The sequence below is a fragment of the Heptranchias perlo genome, chromosome 3 (genome assembly GCF_035084215.1).
Source record: "Heptranchias perlo isolate sHepPer1 chromosome 3, sHepPer1.hap1, whole genome shotgun sequence".
Taxonomy (NCBI): domain Eukaryota; kingdom Metazoa; phylum Chordata; class Chondrichthyes; order Hexanchiformes; family Hexanchidae; genus Heptranchias; species Heptranchias perlo.
The window spans coordinates 66280869-66298021 of NC_090327.1; positions in this window are offsets into that span (position 1 = coordinate 66280869).

Consider the following 17153-nt stretch of genomic DNA (forward strand, 5'->3'; position numbering starts at 1 on the left):
CTGAGGCAATCATGGAAATTAGATTCTATCAATATGAAGCGCAATGCTACCAAGGAGGAGCTATGGTTTGCTTTTAATTGGTGCTTTAAACCAAATGACATTCAGGGCAGGGAACTCCCTGCACTGAATCCTTTGGAAGATCCTCTTCCTGGTAAGCAAAGATCAATCTAACTTTCTGTGCTGTTATATTATTAACAACCTATAACTTTATTGGGTTTTATTTTAGAAATTCATTGTTATCTCTTTCATACACAACCATAGTAATTTTCCACAATCACTATTTCTACACTTCCCATAAAACGCCTGTTACTGAAGTTGCAGTCATTAACCAGCACTGAGCTGTGTTTTTTTGGCTGTCAGTTGAGCTAATTGTCTGCCTGTGACAAGTGCTGACTGTCAAATGGAAGGCCTGGATGTTAATATTCTTTATTTAGGTGCACAGATATGTAATGTAGCAATCAAAATTATGTCAGTTTTTCCCAAGTGTAACCTTTTCCACCAACTGGATGACTTGCACAGAAGGCAGTTACAAATGAGCTTCTCTACATACATTTTAGAGTCATAGAATCATAGAAAATTAATAGCACAGAAGGAGACCATTCGGCCCATCGTGTCCATGCCGGATGAAAATGAGCCACCTAGCCTAATCCCACTTTCCAGCACTTAGTTCATAGCCTTGTAGGTCACGGCACTTCAGGTGCACATCCAGGTTCATTTTAAATGCAATGAGGGTTTCTGCCTCTACCACCCTTTTAGGCAGTGAGTTCCAGACCCCCACCGCCCTCTTTTTTTTTCCTCTGCTCCCCCCTAATCCTCCTGCCAATCACTTTAAATCTATGCTCTCTGGTTGTTGACCTCTCTGTTAAGGAAAATAGGTCCTTCCTATCCACTCTAACTCGGCTCCTCATGATTTTGTACACCTCAATTAAATCATCCCTCAGCCTCCTCTGTTCCAAAGAGAACAACCCCAGCCTATCCAATCTTTCCTCATAACTAAAATTCTCCAGTCCTGGCAACGTCCTCGTAAAAAAGTCCAGTAAATATTTTGTATATTTTTCCATGTACGTGCAGCCTACATATATAATACATGTTATGAACACCATCTTTCTTTCTGAAACACACTTTTCTATTTTTTCTACCTCAGTATCAGTCCATTCAGGCCTACCTTGGATGCACCCTTCTGGTCAGTTAACCTTTGGCATCCAGTCAATCACATCACCCCTTTTTAGAGTGTGAGTTTAATGTCAGATTCTTCCCAGTGATTGTGGTAGTGTTAAACCTGTTCCAAATCCAGCAGGAATGACTTACCAGAATTGTCTGATCCACTAGAAATCTATTCCACTAGCGACACTCCCTAAACTCAATGCTTCCAGGTGTAAAGAGACCTGAGGCTGGATTATCTTCTTGTTGGCAGGTTAGCAGTGGAGTGAAACAACCGCCTGCTCATGTGATTCTGTCTAACTCGCTGAAGTTTTCTCCCAGCGTTTTCGCTTGCTATGCAGGGTGAATTTGAAGCAGTAAGGCCTCTACTGATAGGGATACCACTGCTGGGAGGGAAGGAAGTTCAGTGCTGCTGCAGCCTTTAATAGGGAGACATTAATTTTTGAGCAATGGGGAGTGCAAAATGTCTGAAGAAGCAGCAGCCTAAGGGGGTCAGCAGCAGAAAGGACTCCCAGATTCTGTGATGCATCCATGGAGGTGTTGCTGGGTGAAGTAAGGGCAAGAAGGGATGGATTATTAGGCACCGTTGCCAGTCCAAATCCTCTACCACAGATACATCTTTCAGTCACCTTCTTATCCACATACTGTTTTTCTGTCAGTGCCTGGGTGCCACAGAAACTCACTTATGCAATGGGCAATCTTTGCAAACACTCAAGCACTATCTGAACCCACACCATATGGTCAACTCACAGAGCCAGCCACTGGCGCTGCTGCTAGTCTTCAACGACACACACTGGGAACTTCTTCAGAGCTTCTCTCGCTCTACTGCCGTAACTTCAACAGAAGGCCAGTGGAAATCCAGTTGACTTGTGTAAATGTGGTTTCTGCTGAACTTCCGCTGATGTTATGGCGATGGAGCAGGAGAAGACCCAAGGAAATTCACCCCTTTCATTTGAAGAGACAATGCACTAGCACCCCTCATCATCATGGGTTGCATGCACTCATATGAGGAAAAACAAGTTTTCAGGTCACTCACATTGCTTTAGCAATATCATCTCTCCTCACTAAGGAAAAGCTGGGGTTCCTCCCCAACCAGGGAGGAACCCCAACCCTGAGCCACGCGAACAGGAGGCTCTGCAAATAATAGGCAGACAACAACATTATATATGAGAGCGGATATATCCCCTCTCACTACTGCCGTGATGTTCTCCCTAATCAAGAACGCAACTCCCCCTCCTCTCTTACCTCCTGCTCTATCTTTCCTATAGCATCTGTACCCTGGAACATTGAGCTGCCAGTCCTGCCCCTCCCTTAGCCATGTTTCAGTAATAGCTATAACATCCCAGTCCCATGTACCCATCCATGCCCTGAGTTCATCTGCCTTGCCCATCAGACTTCTTGCATTGAAATAAATGCAGTTTAATCTAGACTTCCCTTGGTCTTTGCCCTGCTTTCTCAGACCATCTGTCCGGTCATGTTCTGTACACTCTCCCTTACTGCCTTTTGTTTCTGTCACCACTTTATTTCCCACTGACTTCCTGCATCGGTTCCCATCCCCCTGCCACATTAGTTTAAACCCTCCCCAACAGCACTGGCAAACACTCCCCCTAGGACATTGGTTCCAGTCCTGCCCAGATGCAGACCGTCCAATTTGTACTGGTCCCACCTCCCCCAGAACCGGTTCCAATGGCCCAGGAATTTGAATCCCTCCAGCTTGCACCATCTCTCAAGCCACGTATTCATCTTAGCTATCCTGTCATTCCTACTCTGACTAACCCGTGGCACTGGTAGCAATCCTGAGATTACTACCTTTGAGGTCCTACTCTTTAGTTTAACTCCTAACTCCCTAAATTCAGCTTGTAGGACCTCATCCTGTTTTTTACCTATATCGTTGGTGCCTATATGCACCACGACAACTGGCTGTTCACCCTCCCCCTCCAGAATGTCCTGCAGCCGCTCCGAGACATCCTTGACCCTTGCACCAGGGAGGCAACATACCATCCTGGAGTCTCGGTTGCGTCCGCAGAAACGCCTGTCTATTCCCCTTACAATCGAGTCCCCTATCACTATAGCTCTGCCACTCTTTTTCCTGCCCTCCTGTGCAGCAGAGCCAGCCACGGTGCCATGAACCTGGCCACTGCCACCTTCCCCTGGAGAGCCATCTCCGCCAACAGTATCCAAAACGGTATACCTGTTTTGGAGGGAGATGACCGCAGGGGACCCCTGCACTGCCTTCCTACTCTTCCTCTGTCTGTTGGTCACCCATTCACTATCTCCCTCAGTAATTTTTATCTGCGGTGTGACCAACTCACTGAACGTGCTATCCACGACTTTCTCAGCATCGCGGATGCTCCAAAGTGAGTCCATCCGCAGCTCCAGAGCCGTCAAGCGGTCAAACAATAGCTGCAGCTGGACACACTTCCCGCAGGTGAAGGAATCAGGGATACAGGAAGGAGCCCTGAATTCCCACATCCCACAAGAGGAACATGACACGGCGCTGGGATCTCCTGCCATGACTTAACCCTTAAATTAGCTTAAGAACAACTACAATGTCAAGAGAAAAAAAAAGGAAAGAAAAACTACTTACCACTCCCTTTAAGGAGTTTACTCCTTTAAATTGTTCTCAATTTAGAGAATGTTAACTACACTAGGGACCTTGATTCACTAAAAAATAAACGCTACTTCCTATAAGACCTGCAGACCTTCCCTTTCCTTTTACTTTAGTGACTGCAGATAAGGAGAAATACTCACCTGAACCTACTCACCAATCAGGTGCCTCCCCTGTGTCGCGTCCCGATCTGATTCCTGACGTCACTTCGAACTCGGTCGCAGCTCCGCTCGGCTCGGCTCGGCTCCTCTCAGCTGTTCTCAGCGCTCTGAAATCCCGCCTTTTGTCGGACGCTTCCTCCGCTCGGCTCGGCTCCTCTCAGCTGTTCTCAGCGCTCTGAAATCCCGCCTCATTCAGTATGTGGATGGCCCGACTAGAGAGGGGGCAAAACTTGACCTCCTCTTGGGAAATAAGGAAGGGCAGGTGACAGAAGTGTTAGTGAGGGATCACTTTGGGACCAGTGATCATAATTCCATTAGTTTTAAGATAGCTATGGAGAAGGATAGGTCTGGCCCAAAAGTTAAAATTCTAAATTGGGGAAAGGCCAATTTTGATGGTATTAGACAGGAACTTTCAGAAGTTGATTGGGAGAGTCTGTTGGCAGGCAAAGGGACGTCTGGTAAGTGGGAGGCTTTCAAAAGTGTGTTAACCAGGGTTCAGGGTAAGCACATTCCTTATAAAGTGAAGGGCAAGGCTGGTAGAAGTAGGGAACCTTGGATGACTCGGGAGATTGAGGCACTAGTCAAAAATAAGAAGGAGGCATATGACATGCATAGGCAGCTGGGATCAAGTGGATCCCTTGAAGAGTATAGAGATTGCCGGAGTAGAGTTAAGAGAGAAATCAGGAGGGCAAAAAGGGGATATGAGATTGCTTTGGCAGATCAGGCAAAGGTGAATCCAAAGAGCTTCTACAAATACATAAAGGGCAAAAGGGTAACTAGGGAGAGAGTAGGGCCTCTTAAGGATCAACAAGGTCATCTAAGTGCGGAACCACAAGAGATGGGTGAGATCCTGAATGAATATTTCACATCGGTATTTACGGTTGAGAAAGGCATGGATGTTAGGGAACTTGGGGAAATAAATAGTGATGTCTTGAGGAGTGTACATATTACAGAGAGGGAGGTGCTGGAAGTCTTAACGCGCATCAAGGTAGATAAATCTCCGGGACCTGATGAAATGTATCCCAGGACGTTATGGGAGGTTAGGGAGGAAATTGCGGGTCCCCTAGCAGAGATATTTGAATCATCCACCGCTACAGGTGAGGTGCCTGAAGATTGGAGGGTAGCAAATGTTGTGCCTTTGTTTAAGAAGGGCGGCAGGGAAAAGCCTGGGAACTACAGACCAGTGAGCCTGACATCTGTAGTGGGTAAGTTGTTAGAGGGTATTCTGAGGGACAGAATCTACAGGCATTTGGAGAGGCAGGGACTAATTAGGAACAGTCAGCATGGTTTTGTGAGAGGAAAATCATGTCTCACGAATTTGATTGAGTTTTTTGAAGGGGTAACCAAGAAGATAGATGAGGGCTGTGCAGTAGACGTGGTCTACATGGACTTCAGCAAAGCATTTGACAAGGTACCGCATGGTAGGTTGTTACATAAGGTTAAATCTCATGGGATCCAAGGTGAGGTAGCCAATTGGATACAAAATTGGCTTGACGACAGAAGACAGAGGGTGGTTGTCGAGGGTTGTTTTTCAAACTGGATGCCTGTGTCCAGCGGTGTGCCTCAGGGATCGGTGCTGGGTCCGCTGTTATTTGTTATTTATATTAATGATTTGGATGAGAATTTAGGAGGCATGGTTAGTAAGTTTGCAGATGACACCAAGATTGGTGGCATTGTGGACAGTGAAGAAGGTTATCTAGGATTGCAACGGGATCTTGATAAATTGGGCCAGTGGGCCGATGAATGGCAGATGGAGTTTAATTTAGATAAATGTGAGGTGATGCATTTTGGTAGATCGAATCGGGCCAGAACCTACTCCGTTAATGGTAGGGCGTTGGGGAGAGTTATAGAACAAAGAGATCTAGGAGTACAGATTCATAGCTCCTTGAAAGTGGAGTCACAGGTGGATAGGGTGGTGAAGAAGGCATTCAGCATGCTTGGTTTCATTGGTCAGAACATTGAATGCAGGAGTTGGGATGTCTTGTTGAAGTTGTACAGGGCATTGGTGAGGCCACACTTGGAGTACTGTGTACAGTTCTGGTCACCCTATTATAGAAAGGATATTATTAAACTAGAAAGAGTGCAGAAAAGATTTACTAGGATGCTACCGGGACTTGATGGTTTGACTTACAGGGAGAGGTTAGACAGACTGGGACTTTATTCCCTGGAGAGTAGGAGGTTAAGGGGTGATCTTATAGAAGTCTATAAAATAATGAGGGGCATAGATAAGGTCGATAGTCAAAATCTTTTCCCAAAGGTAGGGGAGTCTATAACGAGGGGGCACAGATTTAAGGTGAGAGGGGAGAGATACAAAAGGATCCAGAGGGGCAATTTTTTCACTCAAAGGGTGGTGAGTGTCTGGAACGAGCTGCCAGAGGCAGTAGTAGAGGCGGGTACAATTTTGTCTTTTAAAAAGCATTTGGACAGTTACATGGGGAAGATGGGTATCGAGGGATATGGGCCAAGTGCAGGCAATTGGGACTAGCTTAGTGGTATAAACTGGGCAACATGGACATGTTGGGCCGAAGGGCCTGTTTCCATGTTGTAACTTCTATGATTCTATGATTCTATATGCATTTATATAGCGCCTTTAACGTAGTAAAATGTCCCAAGGCGCTTCAGGAGCGTTATCAAATAAAATTTGACACTGAGCCACATAAGAAGATATCAGGTGACCAAAAGCTTGGCCAAAGGGGTAGGTTTTAAGGAGCGTCTTAAAGGAGGAGAGAGAGGTAGAGAGGCAGAGAGGTTTAGGGAGGAAATTACAGAGCTTAGGGCCTAGGCAGCTGAAGGCACGGCCACCAACGGTGGAGCGCTTGAAATCGGGGATACGCAAGAGGCCAGAATTGGAAGAACGCTGCGATCTCAGAGGGTTGTAGGGCTGCAGGGGGTTACAGAGATAGGGAGGGGCGAGGCCATGGAGGGATTTGGAAACAAGGATGAGAATTTTATTATCAAGGCGTTGTCGGACCAGGAGCCAATGTAGGTCATCGAGCACAGGGGTGATAGGTGGACGGGACTTGGTGCGAGTTAGGATACAGGCAGCAGAGTTTTGGATGAGCTCAAGTTTATGGAGGGTGGAAGATGGGAGGCCAGGCAGGAGAGCATTGATCTAGTCAAGGCATGGAAGAGGGTTTCAGCAGTAGATAGGCTGAGGCAGGGGTGGAGACAGTGATGTTACGCAGATGGAAGTAGACGGTCTTAGTGATGGAGCGGCTATGTGGTTGGAAGCTCATCTCAGGGTCAAATAGGACACCAAGGTTGCGAACAGTCTAGTTCAGCCACAGAGAGTGGCCAGGGAGAGAGATAGGGTCGGTGGCTAAGGAACAGAGTTTGTGGCCGGGATTGAAGATAATGGCTTTGGTCTTCCCAATATTTAGATGGAGGAAATCTGTTCATCCAGTACTGGATGTCGGACAAGCAGTGTGACAAATCAAAGCAGTGGAGGGGTCAGGAGAGGTGATGTTAAGGTAGAGCTGGGTGTCGTCAGCATACATGTGGAACCTGATACTGTGTTTTCGGATGATGTCCCCATGGAGCAGTGTGTAGATGAGAAATAGGAGGAGGGCCATGGATAGATCCTTGGGGGACTCCAGACATAATGGTGCGGGAGCTGAAAGAGAAGCCGTTGCAGATGATTCCCTGGCTCCGGACTGGATAAATAAGAATGGAACCAGGCGAGGGCAGTCCCACTCAGCTGGACGACGGCAGAGAGGCATTAGAAGAGAATGTTGTGGTCAACCGTGTTAAAGGCTGCAGAAAGGTCGAGAAGGTAGAGGAGGGATAGTTTACCATGGTCACAGCCACATAGGATGTCATTTGTGACTTTGATAAGGGCCGTTTCAGTACTGTGGCGGGGGCATAAACCTGATTGGAGGGATTCAAAAATGGAGTTGCGGCAAAGATGGGCACGGATTTGGGAGGAACGACATGTTCAAGGACTTTGGAGAGGAAAGGGAGGTTGGAGATGGGGCAGTAGTTTGCAAGGAGAGAGGGGTCAAGGATAGGTTTTTTGAGGAGGGGGTGATGATGGCAGATTTGAAGGGGAGGGGGACAGTACCTGAGGAGAGGGAACCGTTAACAATATCAGCTAACATGGGGGCCAGGAAGGGAAGTTGGGTGGTCAGCAGTTTGGTTGGAATAGGGTCGAGGGAGCAGGAGGTGGGTCTCATGGTCAAGATGAGCTCAGAGAGAGCATGAGGGGAGATAGGAGAAAAACTAAAGAAGGATGTGAGTTCAAGGCTAGGGCAGGGGGGAACCATAGGGGAAATTTGGCTTGGTGGGCTAGGATGATACCAGAACTGAGAGGATATACTTAGCAGGAAAGACTGAACAGGCTGGGGCTCCTTTCTCTAGAAAAGAGAAAGCTGAAGAGTGGCCTGATAGACGTCTTTAAAATTATGAAAGGGTTTGATAGGTTAGATGTGGGGAAGATGTTTCCACTTGTGAGAGAGGCCAAAACTAGGGACCATAAATATAAGACAGCCACCAATAAATCCAGTAGGGAATTCTGGAGAAACTTCTTTACCCAAAGAGTGGTAAGAATGTGGATCTCACTACCACAAGGTTTAGTTGAGGCAACTTGCATAGATGCATTGAAGGAGAAGCAAGATAAGCATGAGGGAGAAAGGAATAGAAGAATATGCTGATAGGGTTAGATGAAGAGGGGTGGGAGGAAGCTAGTGTGGAGCATAAATGCCGGCATAAACCAGTTGGGCCGAATGGCTTGTTTCTGTACTGTAGATTCTGTGTAATTCTATGTAATTGTAGCATGTTACATATAGCAGAGCGTCGATGTGCAGGCAAGGTAACACCACCCTTCAGTTGCAGCAAACAAAATGGCCTCCTCAATGCAGTAGCCATCTCAGGGATACTTTAGTGGTGATCATACCATCACTTATATATGGCAGTAATAACTTGGGGCAGGTTTGGGAAAAAAATAGGCCGCATGGGTTAGTCACACCCACTTAACCCCATTTAAATGGTGGGCCTTAAAGAAGAAAGGCTATTTTTTGATAGGATAATTCCAGTACAGTTAGACCAGTGGTTTTGAGGTAGTCGGCATCACCACCCCAGCTTATTCCATTTATCACTCCAAAACCAAAAAATTGGTGGTATTTCAGAGGAAAATCAAACCCCTTGAGTGTGGATTCTTCAAAGGAGCACAGCTCCACTTCCTGATAAGGAAAAACATCAGTTTTAAGTGTAAAGTGCTCCCATGAGGATCCTAGGAAAGATGCAATGGCTGAACAGCATTCTGGGCTTACACACAAGGCCTAGGAGAAGAGGTCAGGATCCATTGACTTTCATAGAATCTCCTCCAACACTAGTCACAAGCCTGTTTAATCTCATCAATTTTTCCCCCTCTTGAAGGCATTCACTCCGTGCAATGGATCAGTTCCATGGGCATCAATCACCCTCCCATGCCTCAGCCAACTGACCATTTTTCATGATCTTTTAGAGTACGTACTGGTAAGTTATTTAATCATGGAGGCATCATAGTCCAGTCCCATCCTGTCCACACACACATGCATGCACACTTCCAACAGGGATCACTGGGTGGTGACCAGAAGCAACAGCAACAACAACCACAACAACTTGTACCTGTAACTCATACTTAATGCAAGAAAACACCCCAAAGCGCTTCACAAAATGGCGGCTGGGGAGGAGAAATAGACATCAAGCAGAAGGAGAAGAATTAGGGAAGTGACCAAAGACATGGTTGAAGAGGTAGATGTGAAAGTGGGAAGAGGTGGTGCAAAGTGAAGGGGTTTCGTAAGACAGCTCCAAATTATAGGGTTGTGGTGACTGAAGGCTCTGCCACTCATGGTGAAATGGGGGGGGGGTCAGATATACAGTAGGTCAGAGTTAGAAAAGTAGTTGGAGCGAAGTGGGATATAGGGTTAAATGAGGTTGCAGAGATAGGTGGATGGTGGGCAATGGTGGAGGGATTTGTAAACACAAATGAGTATTTTGTTTATTGTAAACAATTTTACAACACCAAGTTATAGTCCAGCAATTTTATTTTAAATTCACAAGCTTTCGGAGACTTCCTCCTTCCTCAGGTAAATGTTCAGGATCTCCTTGAAGCCTACGCATTTATACATATAGAACAATACATGGTGTTTACAGACTGCCCCTGCAACTGCCCGTTGCCAAGGCAATCACCGTGTTCAGACAGAGAGGTGTCACCTGCAGAACCCCCGAATACACATTCAACAAAAAAACAAACAGGGAAAAAAAACAGAGAAGAAAAACAGAGAAGAAAAACAGAGAGAGGCAGAAACATCCGGAAGGCAGAGAGAGCCAGCAAATGACCCATTATATTAAAAACAGATAACATTTGTTCGCTGGTGGGGTAACGTGTAGCGTGACATGAACCCAAGATCCCGGTTGAGGCCGTCCTCATGGGTGCGGAACTTGGCTATCAATTTCTGCTCGACGATTTTGCGTTGTCGTGTGTCTCGAAGGCCGCCTTGGAGTACGCTTACCCGAAGGTCGGTGGATGAATGTCCATGACTGCTGAAGTGTTCCCCGACTGGGAGGGAACCCTCCTGTTTGGCGATTGTTGCGCGGTGTCCGTTCATCCGTTGTCGCAGCGTCTGCATGGTCTCGCCAATGTACCATGCTCTGGGGCATCCTTTCCTGCAACGTATGAGGTAGACAACGTTGGCCGAGTCACAGGAGTATGAACCGTGCACCTGGTGGGTGGTGTCCTCTCGTGTGATGGTGGTATCTGTGTCGATGATCTGGCATGTCTTGCAGAGGTTACCGTGGCAGGGTTGTGTGGCGTCGTGGACGCTGTTCTCTTGAAAGCTAGGTAATTTGCTGCGAACGATGGTCTGTTTGAGGTTGGGTGGCTGTTTAAAGGCGAGTAGTGGAGGTGTGGGGATGGCCATAGCGAGGTGTTTGTCCTCATTGATGACATGTTGAAGGCTGCGGAGAACATGGCGTAGTTTCTCCGCTCCGGGGAAGTACTGGACGACAAAGGGTACTCTGTTGGTTGCGTCCCGTGTTAGTCCCCTGAGGAGGTCTATGCGATTTTTTGCTGTGGCCCGTCGGAACTGTCGATCGATGAGTCGAGCGTCATATCCCGTTCTTACTAGGGCGTCTTTCAGCGTCTGTAGGTGTCCATCGCGTTCCTCCTCGTCTGAGCAGACCCTGTGTATTCGCAGGGCCTGTCCATAGGGGATGGCCTCTTTGACGTGGTTAGGGTGGAAGCTGGAAAAGTGGAGCATCGTGAGGTTGTCCGTGGGCTTGCGGTAGAGTGAGGTGCTGAGGTGCCCGTCTTTGATGGAGATTCGTGTGTCCAAGAAAGAAACTGATTCTGAGGAGTAGTCCATGGTGAGCTTGATGGTGGGATGGAACTTGTTGATGTTATCGTGTAGTCTCTTTCGTGATTCCTTGCCGTGGGTCCATAGAAAGAAAATGTCGTCGATGTATCTGGTGTATAGTGTTGGTTGGAGGTCTTGTGCAGTGAAGAAGTCCTGCTCGAACTTGTGCATGAAAATGTTGGCGTATTGGGGTGCGAATTTGGTCCCCATGGCTGTTCCGTGTGTTTGGGTAAAGAACTGGTTATCGAAGGTGAAGACATTGTGATCCAGGATGAAGCGGATGAGTTGTAGGATGGCTTCCGGAGATTGGCTGTTTATGAGGAACAGGAAGCCAACAAAGGTGAGCAAGAACAGGGATAAGAACTTTGTGAGGGATAGGGGATAGGTTGTGGGCGGTAATGTTTTTGAAAAGTTGGAGTTTATGTGGGGTGGAACTCAGGAGGATGACGACAAGACATTGAGAAGGTGAGGCTGTTGATGTAAATGAAAGCTCAGTGGTGATGGGGGTGAGGTAAGGATTTTCTTCTCTCTAGTTTCTGGGTGTTGAAATCTATTATAGCACCCCTGCTGCTACCCTAGCTGAGACCAGCCAACCACATACTGTAAATGAAACCTGGGACCCGCCTGATCTGTATGGCACAGCTGCTGACTGGATAAACAGATTGAGCTATCTGCAAACTATAGATAACGTTATTAACACCTTCAGCACAGCCATCAACACCACCTAATGGAGCTCTCTCCAACCATAAGGATCCTAAATGAAGTGCATTTGAGCAATCTGACCCCAGCTTTAAGTGGTGTGGTTTCACAGCACAAAATAATGATAATTTGGTAAAGTTTGCAGTAAATTAGCAATCACACTCAGAAATGCTGATAAGGATAGCAGATGTGGAAAATGGAAAAAAATCTCACTTGTAGTAAAGAATGTTCCTTTGAGATTGGGGTTTTAAGGAAGAATAGCGACAGTTTTACTCAGCATTTGGCTGCACTATATCTAATCTGTAGTTAACAATGACTTGATTGGCAGAAATATATCTGACTGAGTTTTTGTTCCAAACTCACTCCAGCTCAAACATAACAGAATAACAGCCATTCAATTGTCTTGTGAAAGTGGTGAAAGCAGCACATCAGTCATTGTGCATATTGTTGTCATTGGAGAGTTTGGACTCAGGAAATGAAATGCTATCCCTTGAGTGGTTATATACGTCACTATAGTAACTAAGTGCTCCTTCATTCTGACAGTGAATCAAAAGGCCTAGATTTAGCAGAAAGCCCATGTTGAATTGTAGCAGGATTTGGAATCTGAATTGTTTTTGTACTGTTTCATGAAAATAATTTCATTCAAGCTGTATACAGCAGTTTTGCCCATGAGTTAGGTTAGTTCATCAATGAAAAGAACAGATAGTCACACCTACATTTCTTTAATTTAGTGGTGGGAAGAGAAAACAGAATGGTAGTTTTATGATGCTGTTCTGGGTGATGTTGATTATTTATATATGACATACTGTGATATTTGTACTATGTACAAGTACTATGATCCTGGGGAGACCTGGATAACTGTAGACAAAGCTCATTCAACACTTCTCCCTGTTACCTCAGATAGTCTCTATGTAAGCCACCAATAACTTCAATGCAATCCATATCTACGTTCCGACATCCCAAAAACACGCTTCCAGACATGAGTAATCCAAATATTCGTTAACTCCTACGCCACAGTAAGCCAAGGATAAACTTGTTTATAGCCTCCCACCAATTTCTGGCCAGTGTGCTGGGCACTCATTTAAAGGGCTGCCTGAAGATTGAATTAAGCGAACAAATGGGTGTCAGGGTGCCCATCAGATTTTCCTCTGCTGGTCAACTATTTTTCAGACAAGAAGTGGGCAGCTGGCAGTTGAAAATCCCCCTCAAAATATCACAAGCTATGACCACCATCCCTTATTATGTGAGATATCTCAAACTACCTCAGAAGGAATAAAAAAGGGTCAGAAATTTGCAATTTCTTGATGTGTTTATGATTGGGGGAAATGAGTCAGTAGGGTACTGAAGTACTAAAGGATATCGTGGGAGATATTTTCTGCTGCTATAAGTTTATGTGTTCCAGCGAGCTGTAGAAAACAAAACAAAAAATGAATGTTAGAAATTCTGAAAAGAGGGGGAAAAAAACAAGAAAGAAATAAAAAGGAAAGACTATCTGTTAATCCTCTCCCAGTTTTCTACCATTAACAAGCTGCACAACATTTTATCTCCACAATGATTTGCATTTTGTTGCTAACAGATACCTGGGACATGATTTTAGCTCGGAGCCAGGAACTCAGAGGGTAGGTAGATATTCGCGTGGGGAGCCTGGAAGTCAAGTGAGTGTGTCGTAATCTGTGATCGCAACTCAATTGAAGGCAAGCATTTGTGCTTCAGGGTTTCCCATGCTCCAGGCAGCCTGATTGACAGGCTGGCTGCCTGTTGGGAGGGAAAGGAGCCACAAATCAGTCAGGAGCGAGGGAGGGAGACAGAGATCATGGGCCATGGAAGAAATCGGGGATGGGGGTAGATGACATAAGTTGGGCCTTGGAGAAGATTGGGGGGGGGGGGGCATCATCTGTGGGGGGCAGAGTGGTTGGCCGATCGTGGGGGTGCTGGCGGCCAGGTGAGTTTGTTGGGCCTTGATGAAGCATACCTGCTCACCACTAGTGCAATAAAGGCACTCACCTCATGGATCCGGCCCTTCTCGCCTGCTTTCACCTGACGTGAATCAGAAGCGATGGGAAACCTGAACAGGTAAGGTTAAATTCATTTTACATTTCTAATACCCAAAAAATGAAGTGCCTCAACTATTGCAATGAGGTGCATTGCCCCTTTAAACATTGGCCCACCGGCTTTAAGAGGGAATGGGACTTCCAGGTTTTTGTTGCACGCGCTCATCCTAACGCAACTGGATTAAACTTGGGTTAAGTGGGCATGTGGAGCTGGGATGCAATTCTGCTGAAGAATTCAACAATTTTTACTACCTACCCACCCTCAGCCCACCTGTTTGTGGGGGTTAAAATTGTCCTGCTGGTATACATAGGCAAATTAATTCAAATATTGATTTATTGATTTGAGTATAGCAATCAAGATGACAGACTGAAATAGAATGCATAGGATTCATTCATTGTAATCATATATACAAAATCTAAAGTGTTCCTTATATATGGCAAATCTATAAAGTAGAAATGCTGAATATCAGGTAGACATTGGCTATTTTACCTTTGGATGATTCACTTAGTTGATTTTTTGTTGAGTGGGAGTTTGCCTTTCAGCCTCACCAGCCTGCTTCTGAGTTACATTTTACACTAATTGCATTGCAATGTAGCCTTTCCACTGCATTTTTCCTAGCAGTAGAAATGCAATTATTTATATTGATCTCTTTGAGAAGTGAAATATTTCTTGTGGTACACTGTTAGTTGCAGATTATGCTACAGAGATAACTGATGTTGTAGCTGAAGAAATTAATTTTGAAGAGGCTTTTGAAGACATAGAGAGATTTAGGAAGGTGTAGAGACTTAGGAACAGAATTTCAGAGTGCAAGGGTGTAATGGTGGAAGGTCCACCACTGATGGTGCATTGGAGGGAGAGAAGATCGGAAACGCGGAGGAAGTTGCAGAGATGGGGGGGGAGGAAGAGCATGGAAGGATTTGTAAATGAAGATGAGGTGTTTGAAATTAATATGCTTGGTGATTGGAATCTGGCAGACTCGGAATCAGTTGGGAAGCCGGACAGTGTGATCGATTAGCAGGACTTTGGGATAGGATACAGGGGAACGGAGCTCTGAGTGACTTTGAGTTTATAAAGGATGAAGCTTGGGAAGCCAGTGAGGAAAATGTTGAAGAAGTTGAGCCTGAAGGGGATGGAGGCATGGATGAGGGCTTCAGCGGTGGTGGGAACAGAAATAGGTGAGAAGATGATGGTGGACCTTCTTGAACCGCTGCAGTCCATATGGTGAACGCACTCTCTCAATGCTGTTAAGTAGGGAGTTCTAGGATTTAGGAACAGCTATATATGGCCAAGTCAGGATGGTTTGTGACTGGAGGGGAACTTGGAGATGATGGTGTTTCCATCCTACCCTTATCTTTCTACATGGTGAAGATAGTGGGTTTGGGAGATGCTACTGAAGAAGCCTTGACGACTTACATAAGAACATAAGAAATAGGAGCAGGAGTAGGCTATACAGCCCCTCAAGCCCCACTCCGCCATTCAGTAAGATCATGGATGATCTTCGACCTCAACTTCACTTTCCCACCCGATCCCCATTTCCCTTGATTTCCTTAGTGTTCAAAAATCTATCGATCTCAGTCTTGAATATACTCAACAACTGAGCATCCATAGCCTTCTGAGGTAGAGAATACCAAATATTCACAACCTTCTGAGTGAAGAAATTCCTCCTCATCTCAGTCCTAAATGTCCGACCCTTTATCCTGAGACAATATCCCCTAGTTCCTGCTGGTAACTGCCCTAGTTATTCGATTTGCCGGGACACTGATCCCAGCCCGGTTTAAGTGCAGCCTGTCGCAACGGAACAGCTCCCTCCTGCAGTTGCTGCAATGTATCCTGTAGATAGTAGAAAGGGAACACTGATGGTGGAGGGAATGGATGTTTAAGTCAGTGGATGGGGTACCAATCAAGGCAGCATTTGACCGAGTGTGGCACCAAGGAACCCTAGTAAAACTGAAGTCAATGGGAATCGGGGGAATCTCTCCAATGGCTGGATTCATACCCGGCACAAAGGAAGATGGTTGTGGTTATTGGAGGACAATCATCTCAGCCCCTGGAGACCAATGTAGGAGTTCCTCAGGGCTGCATTCTGGGCCCAACTATCTTCAGCTGCTTCATCAATGACCATCCCTCCACCATAAGGTCAGAAGTGGGGCTGTTCGCTGATGATTGCATGGTATTCAGCTGCATCCGCAATTCGTTAGATAATAAAGCAGTCGATGCCGCATGCAGCAAGACCTAGACAACATCCAAACTTGGGCTGATAAGCGACAAGTATCATTTGCACCAGACAAGTGTCAGGTAATGATTATTTCCAAAGACAGTGACAGAGACCCAGCCTCACTAGCCTCTAGCCTATTTTCTTCTGCCTTGCACCTGGGAATTGAGCATTCCCAATACATAAAGCAGCAAAAAACTGCCCCGTTATGTGAAGTTGGACAACAATTCTTTCCCATAAAATGATCACCGCTTTAAGCAGCTTCTGCATGCCTTTAAATCCTGCAAGTGCATTGGATATCCCGCCCACAAGCAACAAACTCCCAATGGGATGAGTTGTTGATGCAGCAGCTTGTTAATAATATTAAAATTAGACTTACCCCAGAAGGGTCAGCACTCAATCAATGTGCAATGTGTGCTGCAACCCGCCTCCTATCAGTCTACACTCAAACCAGAAAATCAGCTCCACTATCTCCAGTTTTCTTCAGAACAGCACAGGGTTTCAGTGAAACTGATAGTTGGTTATTTAATCAGTTGAGTAAACACCCTAAAATAATATAAAAAGGGTGATTTTAACTATATCCATCCGGCTGGAACCAAGTGGGTGGGCAGTTAAAATCGCCCAAGTCTCTTACTCACCTGGAGTTGCCGGGAGCTGACCCGCCGTGAATTCCACCTGCCCTCTGGAGCAGGCTGCAAGGACAGCTAAAGCCGGCAGGGTCCTTTTTAACAGATGCATGCTGGGCCTCGACTGATTTTTACTGGCGGCCTGAGCGGGAAGCGGTACTGAATTTCCTGCCAGGCCACCTCAGCGAGGAAGTGGATTGGGGCCATAAGATGACCAAAAAAGTAAGTTTTCATTTTTTATTCTTTCCTTGTGGGGCCAGGAGGAGCAGTTTTGCTCCTCCTGACCCCACAAGGAAAGCT